Source organism: Ranitomeya variabilis, chromosome 5, assembly GCF_051348905.1.
Source record: "Ranitomeya variabilis isolate aRanVar5 chromosome 5, aRanVar5.hap1, whole genome shotgun sequence".
In the NCBI taxonomy this organism is placed as follows: Eukaryota; Metazoa; Chordata; class Amphibia; order Anura; family Dendrobatidae; genus Ranitomeya; species Ranitomeya variabilis.
The window spans coordinates 121,201,939-121,219,545 of NC_135236.1; the positions used below are offsets into that span (position 1 = coordinate 121,201,939).

Below are 17,607 nucleotides of genomic sequence, written 5' to 3' on the forward strand. Positions count from 1 at the left end.
TAGATAGATAGATAATAGATAGATGATAGATAGATAGATAGATAGATAGATAGATAGATAGATAGATAGATAGATAGATAGATAGATATGACAGATAGATAATAGATAGCTAGATAGATGATAATAGATAGATGATAGATAGATAATAGACAGATAGATAGACAATAGATAGATAAAGGATAACTAGATGATAAATAGATAGACAGATGATAGATAATAGATAGATAGATATAGATGACAGATAGATAATTAATAGATAGCTAGATTGATAGATGATAGATAGATAACAGACAGATAGATAGACAATAGATAGACAGATAATAGATAGAGAGATGATAACTAGATGATAGATAGATAGAAAGATAGATAGACAGATAATAGATAGATAGATAGATAGATAGATAGATAGATAGATAGATAGATAGATGAGGCATACTCTTGTCCCCACAATGCACTATCCAGGTCATTCCCCCAGTTCCATCACTCTAATTCCCTTCTTTTGAGGTCCACACCATCAGGCTCTTCCGTCCCCTCTCCCTCAGAGTAGCAGTCATATACCGGCCTCCAGGCTCACCTACCCACTCTCTTAACCATTTCTCTGCCTGGCTGCCACACTTCATATCCTCAGAACTCCCAACCCTTATCCTGGGAGACTTCAACATCCCCATTAACAGCCCCACTTCCACATCTGCGTCCCAGCTTCTATCACTAACCACTTCTCTCATCCTCTCAGAGCTCTCAGCTTCTGAGACACACAAAGATGATAACACCCTTGACCTGGTCTTTGTCCGACTCTGTTCAATCTCCTACCTAGAAAACTCACCGCTTCCCCTCTCTGACCACAACATTCTCTCCTTCACACTCACAAATCCTTGCCCACTCCAGCACACTCCTACCTACCACAAACCATTAACCCTCATACACTTTCAGACTCCCTACACTCATCACTGTCCCCAATCTCCTCTTTTTCCTGTCCTGATCTGGCTGTACAACACTACAACGACACTCTTAGAAGCACCCTTGAACAAGTAGCGCCCCTCACCCTCAGAACCACCAAGCACAGAGTAAAACAGCACTGGCTCATATCGCAAACTCAATTTCTCCAGCGATGCTCTAGAAGTGCTGAACACTTATGAAGGAAAACTCGCACACCAGAACACTTCTGGAGCGCCCCCATGGGGCCGTGGGGTACTCGTTACCGGGTCCTGCGGTTCACAGGGGGATGTCACGGTGGCTGACCCGGTCTGTGGCCCTGGGATGTCTGTGTAAAAGGGAAAGGTCTTTAAAGGGATAGAGTTTGTGTTCGTGACGCCACCTGTGGTATTCGGTCAGGGTGACCGACGCTGCTTTAAGGGGTTCTCTGGGGTGATGTTATGGCAGCTAGATGGTATACCTTCCCACAGGTAAAGTATGTCCCTAGGGCTTCCCGGTGTGTAGATGGTGGATGGTGAGAGGCACAGAGAAGAATGAGGACACAAGGTTGCAGTCTCTTTACCTTTACTGAAGAATTCAGCATCCACAGTCCAGGGCACCTGATCACAGGGCAAGTCCAGAGTCCCCTTGTCCAGGTGGAAATCAGTAGCCTTCCCTTGCACTGCAGTGGTGTAGTCCCTTACTGCCTATGGCTTCACATAAGGGTCTCACAGATGTGATGTCTTTCTCTCTGTCCCCCTTAGTCGGATAGGACAATACCCATATGACTGGTGGCTTGAGGCTGTTTATAGGGACTCTAGCACGTCCCAGCCTCCGAGGGTTGCCACCATGCCTCCTGGGTGTAGAAAGGACAGGTAACTTGCAATTAGCTGTCCTGCCGGTCTCTGGAGCAAAGCATAAAGGTCCTTACTTCCTCGGTGTTCCGGCCACCGGGATTCTGTGCCTCAGAAGGAGGCAGCCTGTGCAGGGCTGGTCCCCCTCTGGTATCCTCTCCTTTTCTAGGACTTCCTTCATGCTCGTGGCCTGAAGTGTGAAATGTGTTGCATGTTTGTGATACCTGGATGCAGTTATCCTTCTTTGCCTCCAAACGTAGCATCACTCTCCCAGAGAGGAAAGTAATACCACTGCGACGACCAGGACCCTGGGGCGCCGCACTTCATCCACTTCAAATTTATGTTAAAAACCTATAACTCTGCCCTTCACCTCGCCAAACAGACCTACTTCACCACCCTAATATCCTCACTATCCAACAACCCCAAGAAACTTTTTGACACCTTTCACTCCCTCCTCAGACTGAAAGCACAAGCCCCTATCACAGACATTTGTGCTGATGACCTGGCCTCCCATTTTATAGAGAAAATAGATAATATCCCTCAGGAAATGTGCTCCCAGCCACTAGGTGCCGTGACTCCCACATTTGATCCCATCACAGAAGAAGAAGTCTCCAGGCTCCTCTCCTCTTCTCATCTGACTACATGCACTACTGACCCCATTCCCTCACATCTCCTCCTGTCTCTCTCTCTCCAGTCGTCACAACTCACCTAACTACAATCTTAAATCTCTCCCTCTCCTCCGGCATTTTCCCCTCCTCCTTCAAACACTCTATCATTACTCCCTTATTAAAGAAACCCACTCTCGACCCATCCTGCACAAACTACAGGCCAGTCTCCAATCTCCCCTTCATCTCTAAACTCTTGCAGCACCTGGTTTACTCCCGCCTTACCCGTTACCTCTCCACTCACTCCCTCCTAGACCCTTCACAGTCCGGCTTCCGTCCCCTACATTTGACAGAAACTGCACTCATCAAGGTGACCAATGACCTTCTGACAGCAAAATGTAACAGTGACCACTCTCTGCTAATTCTTCTCAACCTTTCTGCAGCTTTCAATACTGTTGACCACCCTCTCCTACTCTCTAGGCTCCAGTCACTAGGCCTAAAGGACACTGCTCTCTCCTGGTTCTCTTCCTATTTTTCTGACCGCTCCTTCAGTGTTTTGTTTGCTGGCTCCACTTCATCTCCTCTTCCTCTCACTGTTGGGGTACCTCAGGGCTCAGTCCTTGGCCCCCTTCTCTCTCTACACAGCCCCAATTGGACAGACCATCAGCAGATTTGGCTTTCAGTACCATCTTTATGCCGATGACACACAACTATACACGTCATCCCGACCTTACTCCCGCTGTACTACAGAATGCCAGTGACTGTCTGTCCGCAGTCTCCGACATCATGTCCACCCTCTATCTGAAACTCAACCTCTCCAAAACTGAACTTCTTCTGCTCTCGCCATCTACTAACCTCCCTAAATCTGACATTTCCCTCTCCGTGGGTGGCACCATAATTACACCCCGGCAACAGGTGCACTGTCTGGGTGTTATGTGTGACTCCGATCTCTCCTTCACCTCCCATATACAATCTTTTGCCCCCTCTTGCTGCTTACACCTAAAGAACATCTCTAGAATCCGCCCTTTTCTCACCATGGAGACAACAAAACCCCTCACTTTTGCCCTGATCCACTCCTGCTTGGACTACTGTAACGCTCTATTAATTGGCCTCTCCCTCACTCGACTTTCCCAACTCCCACTCCCGACTCCAAGACTTCTCCTGCGTTGCGCCAATCCTCTGGAATGCTCTACCCCAAGAAATTAGGACCATCCGCAACGTTCACAGTATAAGGCGCTCACTCAAAACACATTTGTTCAGAGCAGCCTATTACGTTCCCTAATCAAAGTAAGTGTGTGTGTGTGTGTGTGTAGCCCATTCACTATCTCCATCTATCCACCACCCCCTGAAGATGGCTGGACCATCGTTGTAAATACACACCTGTACTTTGTATCTCCCCCACCTCATTATAGATTGTAAGCTCTCATGGGCAGGGTCGTCTTATTTTGCTCTAATTATTGTATTATTGTTAACGTTGTTACTTATGACTGTTGTGTTTGAAACTGTTAAACTGTAAAGCGCTGCGGAATATGTTGGCGCTATATAAATAAAGATTATTATTATTATAGATAGATAGACAGACAGATAATAAATAGATGGATAATAGATAGATGATAGATAGATAGATATAGATAGATGAAAGATAGATAATAGATAAACAGATAATAGATAGATAGATACATAGATAGATAGATAGATAGATAGATAGATAGATAGAAATAATAGATATGAGTTAGGTAGATAGATAATAGATATTGTATTTCTAAAAAAAAAATGTGTAAATATAAAATGCAGCATGGCAGTGATGTGTGAATGCAGTCTAAGGGCTCATTCACACTTCAGTTTTACACATATCTATCACTGTATTTGTGTTTTTCATGGATGGCACGGGTGCCTGTGATAGTGTATGGGACTGTTCACATGTCCGTGATTTTGCTCAGTGTCCCGAGCACAGTCATGGAGACATGGCCGATATTGATTCGAGCGTTGGATCAAACTCGGCAATTAAAGTCTTTGGGTTGTGAAAAAATCTAACATCCCTCGGATGCCATCAGTGCGCTGTCCATTTTTCACTGATAAAAGGTGGAGAAACTTTTTTTATTTTTTTATCATCAGTGGAAAACTGACCAGACTCGTAGGAGTAAATCACTGACGTCTGAATGAGGCCTATAGGGTAACTAACTGTACCAAACTTAAAATGTTACGCATAAAGGTAACTTCGTCTGTTTCTTTGCAATCAACGTCCCAGCAGAACCTTAACTCCACAGTCTATATATCTTCGTACTGTGTTAAGCCAGTAGATAGAAAAATATTTAGAATGGAGTCTCCCAATTCTAAATATTTTTCCACAGTCTATGACATCCGTATAGTCAGCCAGTCATACTGTCTATAATAAAGTTCTAGTAGCCAAGTTTGCAGGAAATACTAGGCATCAGAGTGTACATAAAATAACATCATGCCCATAGAGTTGTCTACAAGAAGCCACTGGTTGCCTCAGCTCCTGTGAAATGGTCTTGCCTTCATTTAAAGAGATCAGACCCCCCTAGCGTCTCCAGCAGGAGCTGAGCGCAGCCAGGCGGCCGGGAGTGCTCCTGTACTCGGTGCAGTACGGTAGCAGTCAGGCTGCGCGCTTCCTCTCCTTCTGCTACATGAACAGATGAGTAAAGTTGCCGTCGCACAATGCGGGTGTTAATGTGAGGAGCCGGCAGAGTCCTGCCACAGGGGAGCATGTGCCAGGCGGCCTGCAGGGATGCTGCTCAGCACTGGCAGCCTGACAAGGAGCAGGTCACCTCAGGCTGCTGACAAGGTGAGTGACCGACTCCACTTATTGATTATTGGCACATTGAAGAACACAGAGATTGAGCCAAGACAAGTCAGACCCCTCGGCAAAGTGTCTGCATGGTCATGTTGTATATACTCATTGATTTGGTGGAATTTTAGTATTTCTTGCCTGTTTTCTGCCTACCATCCTCATTAGGGTTACTGACTAATTGTCTGTCTAGGTAATTCTGACTACAGCTCTGTAATTCCGATGAGGGGCATAGCCAATACATACATATATATATATATCTATCTATATATATATATATATATATATATACATATATATACAGTATGTATATTTAATGTATATATATCATACAGCAGCCGATCCTCCCCGAATAACTCGTCACCCCATAAATAGCCACCGTGTGCCTCCGCGGCTCATTGGGCACGACATTGCCAAATACATGACATGATAGCAGTGGGAAAAAAAAAATAAATAAATAAGAATTTAAAATATGTTTGATGATGAATTAATCTATTAATCCGAATATTATTGAAACAAGTATGTGAGCAGCCGATTCAGTGATAGGACATCATATATTGGGGCTATAATGTGTCTAGATGTGATGAAGCAATGTGCTGCGTGTCCAGTGTGGGGGTCACCATGGTACACAGAACTCATTATTAGGAAATAGCTGAGTACATGGTGGTACCCTGCTGTTGGGTGGGCAGTGGCACTATTACCGGCCTCATATATGCCATAAGGATCCATCAGGTTTAATAGAACTGATAGTTCCCAAGCAGAGAGGAGAATGTGGCATCAGGCTGAAAGGTAACAGAACTCATCTGGCATCACTGACTGTAGGTATCAAACCCATGTGTACTGTGTGTGATAGATCAGGACCCCCTTATTCTGAGCCACTTACAGAGGAGGACCCCTGTGCTAGAATACTATATTGTCCACTAATTCATCAGAATGGAAATGTCTTTCTTTGAAGGTGGCCATACCCCCCATGGTCCCCTGTGTGGCTGTGCCGGCTGCACCCAGGTTATGTCCACCCCTGCTCTAAACCATTGTCTTGTAAATGGTGATTGCTGAATTACCATTGTGGATAAATATTGCTACACTTTATCCCGTGTGGTCAGCTTCATTTTATAGATGATGAGTCTTCTGAATAATAAATACAGACTTGGCAAAACTCAACATTTTATGGTAATGAGATATCATTTAATAAAAGGCTTCATTAGCGAAGCGATGGGTTCTACCAACGTCTCCTGTTAGATGGATCAGTGTGTGATGTCTCACTACGTCTGGAGGTTTTACCTACTGTCCTGTGGATTAATCAGGTGTTCAAAAAAGTCTAACTCGGCTCTGCTACATGTACGTCTCCGCTGTTTTGCTCTGTGTTTGTTGCCGTTGTATATAATAAGGGGTAATATTGTGAATGGCAGCTTTACGGATCCTACGTTAAACATCGGGATAGTTTAGCACCATGTATGGAAACTTGTATAGAGTAAGACTATAAAGGACGAGCGCCTAAAGCGGGGGCAACTACTCATATACTGATAGATTGGCCAAACCCTTCCATGTTTCTCATCCATAGCCTTACACAGGTACATAGGTTAAGAAAGATAAAAGTGGGTCCACCAAGTTCCACCTTTCTCCACCAGTCATACATTTGCTATCGCTACATTAATTATATCCCACGATGCAATTTGTTGTGAGAAAAGCATCCAGCCCCTTAATAAATGATGTTACAGTGCCTGCCATTCCACAGTCTGACTGTAAAGAACCCTTTCCTATTTAGCTGCCAGGATCGTCTTTCCTCCACACATAATGAGTGCCCCCTTGGTCCTTTGAAAGGTCCTTGGAAGGAATAAATCATGAGCCAGTCTTCTGGCAAAAAAGAGGCGTCTTTTTTTCTAGGCCCAACTTTTCCAACCTTTCCTCTATGAGAGGCATTTCATCCCTTGTAATAATCTAGCTGCCACCTTTGAACTGACTCTAATTTTATAATACCCATTTTTAAAATGTGGAGCCCAAAACTGGATCCCGTATTCTAGATGTGGCCTCACCAGTGATTTATAATGGGGTAATAATATGTTGGGATCTTGGGATTTTATCTCTCTTTTTATACACCCTAAAATCTTGTTTGCTTTTGCGGCTGCTGCCTGACATTGAGCACTGCTGTTTAGCTTACGTGTAACCAGAACACCCAAGTCCTTCTGTTCCCCAAGTATATTTCCATATACTGTATATGCAGCAATACCTTTATTGCAGCTGCAGTGCATTACTTTAAATTTGTTAACATTAATCCACATCTGCTGGCCGTGCAGACATATCGGGGCTGTAATGTAATATTCCGTGTGTAGTAATACTAACATAAAAATAACCATGAAATCTGCCATAACCACTGTAATGAAAACATTGCAGGCTTTTGTGATTTGCCATGTAAAAGGTCTGTTCACTTTATATTAACCGTTCTCTACTCTGTAATATTATAGTCTTAGGTGGGTTTGTCAGGGAATTGTTTCTTCTGTATTCTGTGATAGTTAAGGAAGTGTAATAGTTTTATCTTTCTATAATGATGACTTGTCTATAAAAGTAATTATAACGGTTGAAAATAATGGAGATGGTGGTTACAGGTGACTGTAGTTTATAGCGGGGTCTGCAGGCTTCAACTGTCTAGCTCTTGTCAGACCCCAACTCTGAGCATTGCAGCCACAGGTTGTCTGTCCACAGTCAGAGCACAAATTAAGTCATGGAACAAACCTGTGTTTGATGCAATTCTGCAGAAAATGTCATTTTACGGGACTAATTGATACGTCGTGAAGCATTTCATACATATCTGTCAGATTGATCTTGTGGGATAAAGTAGTGTCCTTTACAGTGGCGTGTGAAAGTATTCACCCCTATCGGCTTTGCTACATTACAACCTGTGTTTAAATATGTTTGTAATCCGATTTGTGTGTGATGCATCAGCACTAAATAGTCTAAAGTTGGTGAAGTGGAGTGAGAAAAATATAGGAATAAATTATATTTATGGGATCAAATAACTAAAAACTGGCAGGTGCATATGTATTCACCCCTTTTCCTATGAAGCAATTAAAAAATGTTGGTGTAAGTAATTACATTCATAAATCACATGTTTAGTGAAAGGAAGTCCACCTGTGTGCAAACTAAGTGTCACATGGTCGGTCAGTATATTCACAGCTTTTCTGAAAGGCCACAGAGACTATCATCTATACATCTATAACCCCTTAAAGGGGGTTTTCCCACTAACAAAAGTACATTTTAATCAAAAGTTAAAATGTGGAATTAATTTCCACAATTGGATGTGTTTTAAAAAAAAATGTTCCTGTGCTGAAATAATCTTATAAATGTGCCCTGCTGTGTACTGTGTAGGGCTCAGAAGGGAGGGGGCATTTAAATTTGGCAGGCCATAATTCACTATATTTCAGTTAACAGATGACAGACCTGAGTGGGAACTTGCTTTTTTTGTGGATTGAGTTGAAGCTTTTATTGGGAACATTTTACATAGCGTTTGGGATCACAGTTATCCGGCGCTTTACGCTGAGCACTTTATGGTTTCCATCTAAATCTCCAAATGACGTGATTCAGATGAAACCCTCAAGGGATCCATTCATTATAATGAGGCAGCAAAGTTACTCTGGACTCTGTCTGGCCTCTATTCAGCGGGGTTCCTTTTTTTTTAGAGGTGCACAAAACTGTGGCAGATTGCACTTCTATGCACACCTTAAAAGATGGACATCGCCGGATCATAGGCAGCCAGAGAGTGTACAGAGTACCTCTATCTGCCTCATTATAGGGAATTTTCCCACCAGAGGTTAAGTCTGAATCGCATATTTCTGAGATTTACACTTAAACACCGGTGTAAGCGCTCAGCGTAGAGTGCAGAATAAATGTGCACCGAGCCTTACTGCAATCTTTGGGAGGCAGAATGAACAAATCAGTAGTCGGTTTAGAATTAGTTTTATTTTTTTTTTTACGCCGTTCCTCGTGTGGTATACGTGATTGGATGAATTTATTCTTCAGGTTGGTGTGATTACAGCGATACTAGATTTGTATATACCGTATATACTCGAGTATAAGCCGACCCGAGTATAAGCCGACCCCCCTAATTTTGCCACAAAAAACTGGGAAAACTTATTGACTCGAGTATAAGCCTAGGGTGGAAAATGCAGCAGCTACCGGTGAATTTCAAAAATAAAAATAGATGCTCCATACAGTTCATTATGGCCCCATAGCTGTGCCATATAGTGCTCTGCACCATTATTGCCCCATAGCTGTGCCATATAGTGCTCTGCACCATTATTGCCCCATAGCTGTGCCATATAGTGCTCTGCACCGTTCATAATTGTCCCATAGCTGTGCCATACAGTGCTCTGCACCATTATTGCCCCATAGCTGTGCCATATAGTGCTCTGCACCGTTCATTATTGCCCCATAGCTGTGCCATATAGTGCTCTGCACCGTTCATAATTGCCCCATAGCTGTGCCATATAGTGCTCTGCACCATTATTGCCCCATAGCTGTTCCATACAGTGCTCTGCACCATTATTGCCCCATAGCTGTGCCATACAGTGCTCTGCACCATTATTGCCCCATAGCTGTGCCATACAGTGCTCTGCACCGTTTATTATTGCCCCATAGCTGTGCCATACAGTGCTCTGCACCGTTTATTATTGCCCCATAGCTGTGCCATATAGTGCTCTGCACCGTCCATTATTGCCCCATAGCTGTGCTGCTGCTGCAATAAAAATAATAAACACATACTCACGTCTCTTGCTTGCAGCTCCTCAGCGTCCCGTCCCGGCGTCTCCCCGCCCTGACTGATCAGGCAGAGGGCGGCGCGCACACTATATGCGTCATCGCGCCCTCTGACCTGCACAGTCAGTGCAGAGAGACGCCGGGAAGATGGCGCGGCGCCCGGCGTGTGGAACGCGGACAGGTGACTATGTAATACTTACCTGCTCCCGGCGTCCCGCTCCTTCCCCCGGACAGCTGGTCTCCGGGTGCCGCAGCCTCTTCCTCTGTCAGCGGTCACCGGCACCGCTGATTAGTGAAATGAATAGGCGGCTCCGCCCCTATGGGAGGTGGAGCAGCCTATTCATTTCTCTAATGAGCGGTCCCATGTGACAGCTGAAGAGGGGAAGAGCTGCGGCACCCGGAGACCGTGGGACGGGCAGGGGGAGCGCCAGGAGCGCCGGAAGCAGGTAAGTATGCCTCAGCGCCCTCTCCCCCTCACCCGCCGACCGTGACTCGAGTATAAGCCGAGGGGGCACTTTCAGCCCAAAAACTTGGCCTGAAAATCTCGGCTTATACTCGAGTATATACGGTAGTTTTTTCATGTTAAGCTGCTGTCACTCACTTAAAGACTTTTTGTTGCAAAAACTAGTTTTGCATTGCCATGTTTCAAGACTTTGAGAGCTATAATTTTCCTAAATTTCTGCAGACAGAGTAACGTGAGTGCTTGTATTTAGCAGGATGAGTTGACATTTTTATTGGTCCCATTTTCGGGCATAACATTTTTTGATCGCTATTTCGGTTTTTGGGAGGCAGAATGAACAAAAACAAGCAATTCAGGAATTGTTTTTAAAATTGGTAAGGCAGATTAATTCTTCGGGTCAGTACAATTACTGCGATATCCCATTTATATGTTTTTCGTAATGTTTTGGCACTTTTACACAATAAAAACTATGGTAGAAAAAATAATAATATTTACATTGCTTTATTCTGATAGCTATAACTTTTTCTGCTAATGGAGCTGTATGATTGCTTGTTTTTTGCGGAACAAGATGATGCTTGTTGCAAATGCATCAACATTTGTATTTGCATTCGTCTTTTTGATCACATTTTATTTCACTTTATTGAAGCGGTATGATGAAAAACCATAGTTTGCCAAGTTTTGTTTCTTGCTTTTCAGCGCTGAAAAGCGCTGAGATCTCATCTCCCGAGATCTTGATGCCGAGATCTCCATCTGTGCATGTGCTGCCCGCGGCAGCCATTTTTTCGGAGTCCACCGCATAGGAAACTATGGAACTGCCGGGGCTCTGGCCTTTTACAAAATGTCGGCAGAGCTCCCCGCAGCACCAGACACCACCCGGAGCACGCCGCACATCCAAACACTCCCTCATCCCAACCTGCAGCAATGCTCCACTCTTGTCTCCTCCATCAGCGACCCTGGGACTCCTCTTCACCGCAGCCACCACCCCCTGTAATAAGTAAGACGCATGGATTATAAGAAGCACCACCATTTTATTAAAAATATTTTTTTTCCTATTTTTCTCCTCAAAATGTAGGGTGCATCTTATAATCTGGAGCGTCTTATAATCCGAAAAATACGGTATCTAGTAATGTTATCTCTTATCACATAGACCATTTCCTGAAATACCATCATTTTTTGCTGTTTTAATTTATGATAATCGGCACCTCCTAAAACATGAATAAAAGGCATCTCATCCGGCCAAGCTGAACCCCACTCTGTAACTGAAAAGGGGTGGATCCCACAAAACAGCTGTCTACATGAATTTCTGGCTTGCATAATATTTGTATATTTGTAATAGTTTGTTCATGACTACTGAAGAGCGAACATGCTCGGATAAGGAGCATGCCCAGGTGCTAACCTAGTGTCTTTGGCGTGCTCAAAAAATATTTTCGAGTCCCTGCTGCTGCATGTCTTACGGCTGTCGAACAGGCTCCAGATATGTGGGTGAGGGGACTCGATCATATTATTCCAGTAATAATAATAATAATAATAATTTTTATTTATATAGCGCCAACATATTCCGCAGCGCTTTACAACTTATATAGAGGGGACTTGTACAGACAATAGACATTACAGCATAACAGAAATCACAGTTCAAAAAAGATACCAGGAGGAATGAGGGCCCTGCTCGCAAGCTTACAAACTATGAGGAAAAGGGGAGACACGAGAGGTGGAAGTACGCTGAAGACACTCGGTTAGCATCCAAGCATGCTCGAATAACACCTAAACTGAGCACATTCGCTTGTCACTAGTCATCATGACATACAAATGACTTACAAATCAGCTACCTCCAATAGGTGGCACTAGAGAGACACGTGTCTTCCTTTTCTAAGAGTTTATCTGCATAACTTTTTATCCTTAGGCATTGCCCAAAAGGCTTCATACTTTTTCACTGGATCTTCTTTACAGGAACCAATAATCCTGCAGAGCTAAGAACTGAAGATATCTCCAACACCGGCATTAAAGTTCTTAGCTCCCCTGAGTACGGCCAGGCATAGAGTATAAAAATAAGTTAGAATTATATAACTAAGTTCTATAACTTTCAAATATATTTTGTGTTTCACTTCATCATCATTTTCAGGACCTCAATAACATCAAGTTTAGGCAATCCTCTATGCAAATTGCCTCCTCAGAGAGAAAGAGGACTTGAACTCTATAGCGCCACCTGTTGAAAGCAGCGATCCTACAAGTGACAATCAACCCTTTAATGAGTCTTACAATTTGACTGAGGATATAAGTCAAATCAGTATCTCAATTTGCAGACACGGCGTTTCGAGCTAGTGGCCCTCATCAGTGCAGTGTATGAGAACTGATTTGGCTAGGTGAGAGGCTCTGGACTGGGGTCTAAAGGGAATGTTTCTTATTGTGGAGAGTGACATACCAGCTCTGGCTTATCAAGTTAAGGAGGTTTATTCACTGTGCAATGCTCCTCTGGGAAATTTAATATGCCAATTGCCTCTTCAGAGAGAAAAAGAGGACTTGAACTCTATAGCGCCACCTGTTTGAAGTTGCGATCCTACAAGTCACCATCAACCTTTTAACGAGTCTTGCAATATGACTTAGGATAAGAGCCAAATTAGAATCTAAATTTACAGACATGGTGTTTCGGGCTATTGGCGCTCATCAGTGTAAAGTATGAGAACTGTTTGGTAATCCTCTATATCACTCATTGCTAATCTGTGGCTGTCATTCTATTGCAAAGTACAACTCCCAGCATGGGCTGATGGATTGAAACTGCAACTCCGACAAAGTGGGAAGAGCAGGGGTGGGATGGGGGCATGATGGGGAATGGCGACCCTTGCTCATCAAATTCATGATGAGCGGCAGTGTTGGCTATGCCACAAATCTTACTCCATCAGAAGTTGGGTTAAGATTTGTCGCATGGCACACACAGCAACGCACGACACTACGTGGCTCGCCTGATTCATTAATGGTGTGAGCTTCTTACTGAATCAGGAGCGACGGCTCCAAAACGCCTCCCTCATCAAGAGCAGGCAGAGAATCAGCAATCTTGATGACTTGACCTATAAGTCCTAACAGGCACGTCCAGTGAATGGTAATAAGAATGGCTTCCATTCACTTAGACCAGTGGTTAATAGTGTGCATTGACCTCCACTGTTGGCTGCCACATGCATGAATATCGTGGCCCATGCTCGGTGTCTTATGGAAGCTGTATAATCACTTTTGCTACAGGCTCCCCCTAGAGGAAGGTAGAATTTTTACTTTTAGCTCTTAGGTTACTTTCACACTAGCGTCGTGCACTGCACGTCGCTATGCGTCGTTTTGTAGAAAAACTACTCCATTGACTTGCATTAGCGACGCAGTGCGACGCATTGCCACACGTCGCAACCGTCGTGCGACGGTTGCGTCGTGTTGCTTCGGACCGTCACCACCAAAAAACGTTGCATGTAATGTTTTTTGGTGCGTCGTGTCCAGCATTTCCGACCGCGCATGCGTGGCCGGAACTCCGCCCCCTCCACCCCGCACCTCACAATGGGGCAGCGGATGCGTTGAAAAACAGCATCCGCTGCCCCTGTTGTGCGGCGCTTCCACAATATGCATCGGTGCGCTGCAACGTCGCGTAGCAAAGTGCAGTGCACGATGCTAGTGTGAAAGTAGCCTTAGTCGATGCAGAGCATTTGGAGCAAAAGTTCCAACAACTATAAAGATGTATAATAACATTCAGCATAAATATTTGGCCTAAAAACATGTTAAAAGCTAGAATTTCACTTTTGTAATTACTAATAAAGAGAAGAAAATAATTGTAAAGATTGTGTTTGCGTGTGTACAAAATAAACTCTTCGCTGATGGTCAGTGTTAGTGTAGTATAAGCCATGATACGGCTAGTTGTATTAGGATGAAAATACAACGAGAGGAGACGTGGATGGAACCCAAATTACTGTGCTGTGAAATTTGACCAGAGCCCATTTGACACTGCGATTGCAATGTATAAAGTGTCACATGAGCTGTCACTACAACACTTATACAGTAACTTTCAACAGTGACGCCCATTCACGTCATATTGGGATTTATGGGTATAAATACAGCAAGGTCACACAAGGTGCCCATACAAAATGTAGATGAGGTAGTGCTAATGGAAATGAAAGATGACTCAGCAGCTCCTAAAACTGGAAATCTTTTTATAGAAAGATGATCACTCTCATCTCGTGCGCCAGACCATGATCCCCATCAGACAGCCAGTTATCCAGTATTTATACCGGCACTACAATGCCCATAATGCTCAGCTGTGCACCTACTACACAATATTACTAAAGAGTCCATGAAGGGGAAGTTAGTGCTAATTATATTCGGTGATTTCAGATTTATAACTATGAAATATGGCCACTCGTCCCAAGTCATAAATATCAGAAGCTTCGGGTCTACACTCGCTCTTATGTATATCGATTCATTACTGCCTCGTTCACATGTAATGATCCCATAGGAATCTAGCAGAGAATGCAATTCACAATATGCTGCGTTGTGTGCCTTAGTAGGGGGGCTTCACTCACAAATGGGGGATTTTGTCAGCTCCGTTTTATCTGTGGCTTAATTGCTTTTATTTGCACCAAATTTTCAGCGTCACACAATGTTTGATAGCTTTGGTGCATTTTTAGATACAGCACTTCTGTCCGGAGCTGTTTTTCCCCTGTATAGCTACCTCTTGCTGGAGCGGGAATTTCAAGTTTTTGGGGACTTTTTTTTTTCAAAAATCTAGCTTAAACACAATTTGCATAGCTAAGCATGTCCATTTTTATTAAAGGTGACAAGAAATGCACAATATAGAAAAAAGTCACACAGTTTTTTCAGAACTGGTAAAATTTCAGATTTTTGATGCTAAAAAAACTGTAGGAAAAACCTAGATTTAATGCCGTCTTTCTCCACCAAACAGAGACATATACATACATATAAATTTTTTTTAGACTATGTCTCAGTTCTGATATTTAAAAAAGTTATATTTCTGCTTCCTGATAGCCAACTTTTTCTAAAACCGCAACTGAATAGACACTATGCACAGCTGTGTGCGCGAGACCTTGATCCGGACACTGTGTGGCTATACCATTACTGAACAGGGTTAACTAAGCTATGTACTCCTGCTACAGTCTTACCCTGAATGAATTGAGGACTGGCACATAACCTCAAAGGGGTTGTCCACCCCTTTATTCCAGAACTTCCCAGCAGGGAAACTTGTTCTGTGCTGCTGAGTGGACTACAAGTTTCAGACACTCTAAGCGAGGGCTGCTGAGCGGAGGAGAGACGGTTGTCATTAAGTCCGAGTCTGCAGATAAGTCCATAGTTAAACGCAATTTCATAGTTTAACACAAGAATATAGTTTGGTGTTTTCCTTACTAGCTTCTATTGTTTATTGTTTTTCTGCTTTTACCTGCATGGTTATCCCCATTTAATATGTGCTCCATGGACAATGCCACCAGGTGTGCGTCTTGTGAGATGTCTGCATGCCTTGAACAGCCGTTTGAGGGTGAATATGTCTGCACTCGATATAAGCGAGTTACATGTTTGGAAGCCCAGGTAATGGATCTAAATGTGCAGCTGGCAACACTCAGGAGCATTGCAAACCTGGAGAGGAGTTTAGAGCTCACTGAGCTTGTGCTGGCGAGGCCAGTGATATGGAGGAGGGTGGAGGTGGGGAAGATCAGGAAAGAGTAGTAAACAGCTGGGTAAATGTTATAAGAAGGGGTAGGGATAGGGGAAAAAGTGCCAGGGAGCCCAGTCCTGATCTGGCACAACCTAGTAAATATGCCTGTTTGGCTGATATTAGGAATGCAAGTCCAGGACTGGGATCACTGCAGCAGGACATTGCTCCTAGCAACCAGGAAAACGACTGCTCTAGAAAGGAGGGAAATAGGAGTGCAGCAAAGGCCAGACAGATGTTGGTGGTAGGGGACTCTATAATTAGGCGGACAGACAGGGTCATCTGCCACCAAGACCATGAATGCCGAACAGTGTGTTGTCTTCAGTGTGCTCAAGTTCGACATATTGCGGGTCGGATAGACAGATTGCTGAGTGGGGCTGGGGAAAACCCCGCGGTCATGGTACGCATCTGTACCAATGACAAAGTTAGAGGGGGGTGGATGGTTCTTAAGGATGATTTTAGGGAACTAGGAGAGAAGCTGAAGATGGTGTTTTCAGAAATACTGCCAGTGCCACGAGCGTCACTAGATAGGCAGCGGGAACTTAGGGAGATAAATAAGTGGCTTAGAAATTGGTGCAGGAAGGAAGGGTTTGGGTTCCTGGAGAACTGGGCTGATTTCTCTGTCGGCTACAGGCTCTATGCTAGGGACGGGCTGCACCTCAGTGTGAAGGGTGCAGCTGTGCTTGGGGAAAAAATGGTAAGACGGATAGCGGAGCTTTTAAACTAGGATCTGGGGGGAGGGTAGATATTCTAATAAGGGAATAGATAGAGTAGACAGAGATAGGGAGGGGTAGGGGTAAATGAGGACTTGGATATGTAAGGAAAGCAGGGAGCTGAATAGGGGTAACAAATGTGCTAATAATATTAAATGTCTGCTGGCAAATGCAAGAAGTCTAGCAAACAAAATGGATGAACTGGAGACTCTTATGACGGTCACAGAATACGATGTGGTGGGAATTACGGAAATCTGGTTTGACGAGAGCCATGACTGGGCAACAAATGTAGAGAGGTACACTACATTTAGAATGGAAAGGAAAAATAAAAAAGGTGGAGGGGTGTCCATCGTTGTAAAATCCACATTAAAACCTGTGCTCAATGAAGACTTTGGGGGGGAGTTACAGCAATGTAGAGTCAATATGGGTAAATGTACATGGCAGAGGCGTAGCTAGAGTTTTTGTTCAGGGAAGGCGAAGCTTCTGAGTGGGCCCCTAACCAGGTAACCTTGATTACAACTCGGTGACACACCCTAATACTGGTGGAGAACCTCAGCAGATGACCACGCTGTTACTGAAGATAATCTCTATATAAAGACCAATATGGATATTCCGCCATATGGTCAGTGGTAGATACCAGCCCTACAGAACATATAAGAGATCACTGCACAGTTACAGATAATGTCTTACCGCTGACGTCCTTTCTGATGGAATCGTTCATTTTTCCCGTCTTTTCCATCTGACCCAGACCGACATGACAATTTCTTCCAGCTACAACTCGTTTGCAGAGAAAACCTCCTTGTTCCAGCGGTGCTC

The 17,607-nt window shown here is 43.9% G+C and overlaps 1 protein-coding gene across 1 annotated transcript in view; it reads left to right on the forward strand.

Annotated features, from left to right (window-relative positions):
- Positions 1 to 4,957: 4,957 nt before the first annotated feature.
- Positions 4,958 to 17,607, forward strand: part of ADRA1A (adrenoceptor alpha 1A) — a 234,300-nt gene continuing 221,650 nt past the window's right edge. The window contains exon 1 of the mRNA XM_077263152.1: positions 4,958 to 5,177. The gene's annotated coding sequence lies outside the window, so the exon portion shown is untranslated. The remainder of the gene's footprint in view (positions 5,178 to 17,607) is intronic.